Source organism: Podarcis melisellensis (assembly GCF_964234715.1).
Source record: "Podarcis melisellensis genome assembly, chromosome: 1".
Taxonomy (NCBI): Eukaryota; Metazoa; Chordata; class Lepidosauria; order Squamata; family Lacertidae; genus Podarcis; species Podarcis melisellensis.
This window is the reverse complement of record NC_138528.1, coordinates 118877825-118883824: the sequence shown is the minus strand read 5'-3', so window position 1 is coordinate 118883824 and position 6000 is coordinate 118877825. Positions and strand designations below refer to the sequence as shown.

Here is a 6000-nt window from a genome sequence, read left to right as displayed (position 1 = left end):
CATGTACTTCCTGTGTTTTTGTTGCTAGGTGTATGGAGGCAAGTCTCCAACAGGTCTATCAACACCAACCAATCACCTCATTGAATGGCCTCTAATGTTGACTTAAAGGTCTCCATCTTGAATTCTTTTTAGGCCATCCTCTTGTTCAGCCACTTTAGGTCAAGGATTGCTCGAATCTCCCTCTTTGTTTTTAGCCAGGAAGAATAATAAGTACACCTTGTGGTTCCTGTCTCATTGCGGCACTGGCTCCATTGCCTGAATAGCTAAGAGATGGTTAGTTGCTGTGCTTGTCTAGCTCCCTGGACTAATGAGTATTGATAAATTTATCTCTTGGCTGTCTGAAAAATCCAGCGAGTAGTCAGAGGAAATGGCATCAATCACTCACCTGTCAGATGTGGAGAAGTCTGCCTTCTGGAGGCCCGGAGACCTGGCATCATGCAAACTGCTTTTCGGTTCCCTTCTGAAATTTCATGGGTGAGGAATACCCCATGTTGGACTGTGGCCAAGCAGAAGAGGGGCTGTGGCTCGCTGTGCGTGGTTCCAGCATGATTTGTAGATGCTTGAGGAATGTTGCTCATCGTATTGTGATCACCCTTCTTAAAGCGCAGGACTGCCTTCTGTTTGTCATGTGTCTCCACTAGCAGCTCCAGTAGCTCCTCAAAGAGCGTCCACCTGCTGTGAGTTAGCAAGCTGGCTCTGTGGCATTGATGTCCCAGTTGCAAAGCCAGATGTTACATCTAGCGAAGATGGTTGCTGCCGTAGCCCTGGCACTGGACTGCACTGCATCCCGCACAGCGTCTGCTTGGAAAGTTGCAGCAATGGAGAATTTCTTCACTTTTTAAAAGGTAAGAAAAACCCAGCTGTCCCAAACAAAAGGCGTCGGTGTGATGGTTCCACCCCCATGTAGGATCAGCCATTTAGTCCCCGCCTGTGCAGCTGGCGGGAGGAGGCATCCCAGCCTCGTGACTGCCTACCAAGATCCCTTGGGGAAATCATAATTGAGTTTTACCACCTTATATGACAATGGTAAGTCATTTTCAGGTTTTCGACACAGCTAGTTCAGTTCTCAGGAACTTCCACTGAGTTCTGTAGAGAAAAATAAGAGGCTAGAGCCCTGAGTTCCTGAGGGCTGGGGAAGCTGCAATGTGCATATTTAAGTTGTGTGTGGACACAGACTTCTTCCTGTACTCTGTCTACACATTCCCTGCTCTGCTGTGATATAAATTTTGCTGGCATTTAAATAGTTCTTCTGTTTCTTGGGCTTCTGCAGATGTAGCAATGCCCTGCAACTAGATTCTATTGATTTTAGTTACTGTGGTGGTTAGTTAATGAACATTTACATGCCACAGCTGGCTGGCTGTCGATCTTCCTTCTATAGGCTTTTTATAGTAAGGCAGGTCAAGCCACTGTTCTACTTGTTTCCATGGCAATAGATGATAATGTCACAATTTCAGAATTTCTATTTCTCTGAAGAATCAAGATAGCTAAAAAATTGTTAGAAAATGAGAAAGCTCCTTTGAAAAGAAACATTTTTAGTAATAGTTAATGAGAAACTGGATGGAATAACGAAAAGGAAATACAAAGCCGCATTATTCATCAGTAGCCCCTTAAGAAATTTAGGAACTGTGATTTCCCGATTTCCATAAATTGGAAGCAAATACACATACAGACCAGTCTACTGTTTTATAACCAAGATTTGAGGGGGGCAGGATTTCTCAACTTGTGTCCTTCCATCTCTACGCGGCATGTAAGTGGAAGGGCCACCCCCGCCATGTTCTCTTGAACCATCTCCCATCTTGGTTCTTGTTTGAGGCCTTTGGTACAGTACTGGACCAGGGACATCAATTGGCCTTATATCTTAAACATCCAGTATTTGGATTCTGCTAAACCACCATTCTGTGCTAGAAAGCAAAATTCCATTGCCACACAATGGCAGCTACCCAGGTTTTAAGTTCAAATGTAAAGTTTTTCAACCAGATTTCAGGCTCGATATTTGTAATTAAGTTTTTGGAAAATGAGAGAAAACAACACAGGCAATGTAATCACGGTGTATTTCCACATTGATGTGTCATGCCTGTTCTTCCCTCATGCACCCATTCAAGCCGTTGTATGTATTTTTATCGCTCTTACTCAGTTTCCAAATAAATACACAAAAGTATGCTTTTTTTTTATTCAAACACAGTTGAAAGTGATTAATCATTTGGGTAGAAAGAAAACATAACATATACTGTAAAAAATATATTGTAATAAGCTATAGTTTAGGTTACCACTTCCTTGTGCTACAGAAGTACCAGATTTACAAAGTTGTGCTGTAGATAGTGCTTTAAAGCATGGCTTTTGCCATATTTAGTTGGTCATTTTCCTGATTTTAAAATAAAAAATATGCTCAAATAAAGTGTATTGTTAATGTCCATATTACACAGTATCAAATAGAAGCTAAATCTTTTGTGATACATTGATAGAACACTGGCAGTAATATATCTTTTATAAAGTATAATAGGGGTCGCATTCAGTTTTATTTTGGTTAGTGATATTGATTTACGTAGAAATGAAGTATTTTTAGAAATATTAAGAACTTCATCTGGTGTTGAAGATCTGGAGAAGTCAAGCTCTTCCCCTGCTATTACTCCAGGGCTCTTAAGATTGTATCTTTGCAATATGCCTCTTGGCACTACCAAAGGACAGACTGTGGCAGGAGAAAGAATGCAGCATCTGGGACAGGTGGCGTCTCACAGGTGGCTGCTATTTCTACTACAATAAGATACACCAGAAGGAATGACAGCACTGCTTGGAGATCACCCTCCCCTCCACCCCCACCATTTCAGTACTGAAATTAATTTACTAAATGGAAATTTAGTGTTCGGAAATGATATTGCATACTTGTCCAAGAACAAGTAAAAGTTCATTACATTCATAATTAAATTTCTTTTCACCAGCAATTCATATTGCCAGCATAACTAAAGAGTGGGACTCCTATGTTGCCTTGGACGTAACCTGCATTTCATTTGTCTTGTGCTTATCTGAAAATAATATTGAGGACATATCCCAAACATTTTCTGCAAAACTGTTGATCGTTTGACTAAATCATCAAATAACTTAGCTAGTTCTCACCTCTTCCAGTTCTGCCTTTCATTCTGTCTGCTCCATTTCCCTTTTTCTCTCTCAAATAGCGTTCTCAAATAGCGTTTTAAACTAGAATATTGTGGTCTCGACAAAGGGTATTCAAATTAAAATGTGATATTTTTAAAGGTATGCTGCCCTGCTGTTTACTTTGTTAGCAACAAAAAAATAGGCTGGAATGCTTTTTCAACATTACCCAGGAATTTTCATTATTTGTTGTCAGTGTAATTTGTTTCTTAACCATCAACATTCAATGTTAATTCATCTCCCTTACAGCAGCAAGTCTTTGGTCTGACATACGATTTGTGTACTCAACTGAACAAAGTTCCAAACAACTAGCCCCAGTACATCAAAATGATCAGATATGTCTAGAAAAAGCAGCTCTGATGGTGGTATAAGCACTTGTATCCCTGGTAGAGTTAAACACTTAGCTAACTCTCCTATAAATGGGACTTAAAACTCTTTAACTTTGGCAACACTGTATTCAGTGCTTACATTTACAATTTTCTCTTAGGTGGAGTTAGCAATTCACATGCCTACTTCACCATCACAAATAATAGTTATAACCTTATTTCTTAAACTCTGGCTCAATCTTAATTCAACTATACCCACTGTTCCAGAGATTTCAGAAACACGAGCACTTAATGCATTTGTTCTTGTGCACCTTTAGTGCTGCCGCCAATACTGAACACAACTGATTGAAGCACTGAGTTACACACAAGTTGATGAACCATTTGATGCTACTGTGTGTGGTTCTGTTAAAAACTGAATAGAAAGGCAAGGTGTTACATTACCAGAATCAAGGCTAGCTGCATCTGTACAACCGGTGTCTTAAAATCACAACTGCTGTTGTATGAATGTCGCTTTATTTGCACTAGCACCAAAAACAAGAGACGCCTGACAAAGTGAGAGGAGCCAAGCCTTGCAATTCATGAATCGTCACTTTCTATGTAGGGGATGTCACTATATTTGCTTTCAATCATTGACCATTGCTTCACAGCTTGATCCAGAATCTCTAGGGAGAGACGGTGAGCAAAGTCCATCACTGCAGGGCTTGCTGAAGGCGACATCCCAGACTTTGTCTGAAATTGGGAAGATTTATCTACGTTACCTCCACTATATTCACTGACTTCCCGGCTTCCATCATCTAGAATAGTGTGTGGGAAGGGGCTTTTGGATTTAATACAGCCCATGGTACAATAACAGTAAATGGAAGTTCAATTTAGCTGCTCGGTCAACCTTGAAGTACTGTCCTTCAGAGGGCTCGAGAATGCCACTTTCTTGAAAGCAGAGATCAGAGTATGTCTCTCTCCCAATATCTGTGGAGAAAAATTTTTACATGGTAGGGTTTAGATAGGTTCTTGTTTTGGGTTCTATTCTAAAAGCGGATTTTTAAAAGACAGATTTGCTAGACATTTTAAGAAAAATATAATTTGTTTTCTATTTAGGCCTTGAAAGGTTTTAGGCAAATGGCAACCACTTATAACAAAGGACTCTCTCCAAACACCCCCTCCCCAATTTAGAAGATAAATGCTAAATAGTTTAGTTTCATAACTGTTACCCACACTAGCTAAATGTTATTTTCAAGTTTAGCCTGAGTTGCTCAGCACACCTCTAAGGCTGGTTCTGGATACGAATATAGGATTGTATTTAGTGCTAGCCCTACTCAGAGTGGACCTACTAAAATTAATGCCCATTAATTTAAATGGCTCTATTCTTAGGATGTGTTGGAATACCACCCACGGGCATAATTTTAGCCTAACTGGGTTTAGACTGCTTTAGGATACAATTAATGCTAATGACAGTTTAGTGGTACCTGGATAAACCTTCATGGTTAAGAGTAGCATCAAGATCACAAACTCCTCCCCTGTCCTGTATGGCCAGAAGGACTTTTTAAAAATGGGACAGGGAACTTTGGCAGCCAGCCTGCATGTTCAGAACCTCCAAAATACAACACAGCAGGGTAACAACTTACACAAGAACTTTGACAAACGCAGTTGGATGGAAAGAGCAGACAGACAAGTATTGGAGAAACTAATCACAAAAGAAAGACTCAACATCTCAAGTGCTTTCCGAAACTTTATGAAGCCACGTGAAATTACTTTCAAGCACAACTTTTGGAGTGCGTTCAACATTAAAGTGTGTTTGAAACAGCCATATGTGCTGCCACCTTACTGGTCTTTAAGCCCCTCTAACTTTTTATCCTTGTAAAGCAAAAAAGAATTTCATTTAGCACACTGTCCAGCAGCTAATTCCTCCCTCGGAAGACTTAAGAGGCAGGACAACCAACTAGGAGATGACAGCACTAGCACTTGCAAGTGCCACTAGCATCCTGAAAATACAGAAGGCTCAGCAATGTCCAACACTACTACGCAGTTGGGATTTTGCAAGCCTCTGGCAATGCTAGACCATTAATGACCTCTTATTAAAGGAGGGATGAGGAACCTCTGGCTTGAATGTGGCCTGGTAGGGGGTCCTTATTATTATTATTATTATTATTGATTGGTATGGAAAACAGGGCTTGCTTTTGATGCTGAACTCAATGCATGCCCTGCTGGGATCAGATCCTCTTGGGAGTGGATTCCTGCCAAATGGAACTTGCACTCAGCCATAGATTTAAATTCTGTGCTGACTGTAAAACCTGCTTTTGGCAGGGATCTTTGGAGCTCTGACTTGAAATCAAATTAAAGTCAGGGCTGCAAAGTAAGAGTAGTGAGCACAATCAGATCCCCACCCCTGGTTTAAAGGATTGTATCTAACCAAGTTCTCCCAGGCCTTTGGCTAATTAAATAATCTATGGCCTTTTAAACTGTGGGGGGAGGGGTTTTTGTTTGTTACTATCTTATTTTTGCATTTTTAACTTGTGAACTGCCATGTGAT

General features: G+C 40.5%; 1 long non-coding RNA gene across 1 annotated transcript in view; it reads right to left on the bottom strand.

Moving 5' to 3' along the window:
* Positions 1 to 4205: 4205 nt before the first annotated feature.
* The window catches only part of LOC309363368, a 64890-nt gene continuing 63095 nt past the window's right edge, over positions 4206 to 6000 (bottom strand). The window contains exon 5 of the long non-coding RNA XR_014165308.1: positions 4206 to 4439. This is a non-coding gene — a long non-coding RNA (uncharacterized lncRNA). The remainder of the gene's footprint in view (positions 4440 to 6000) is intronic.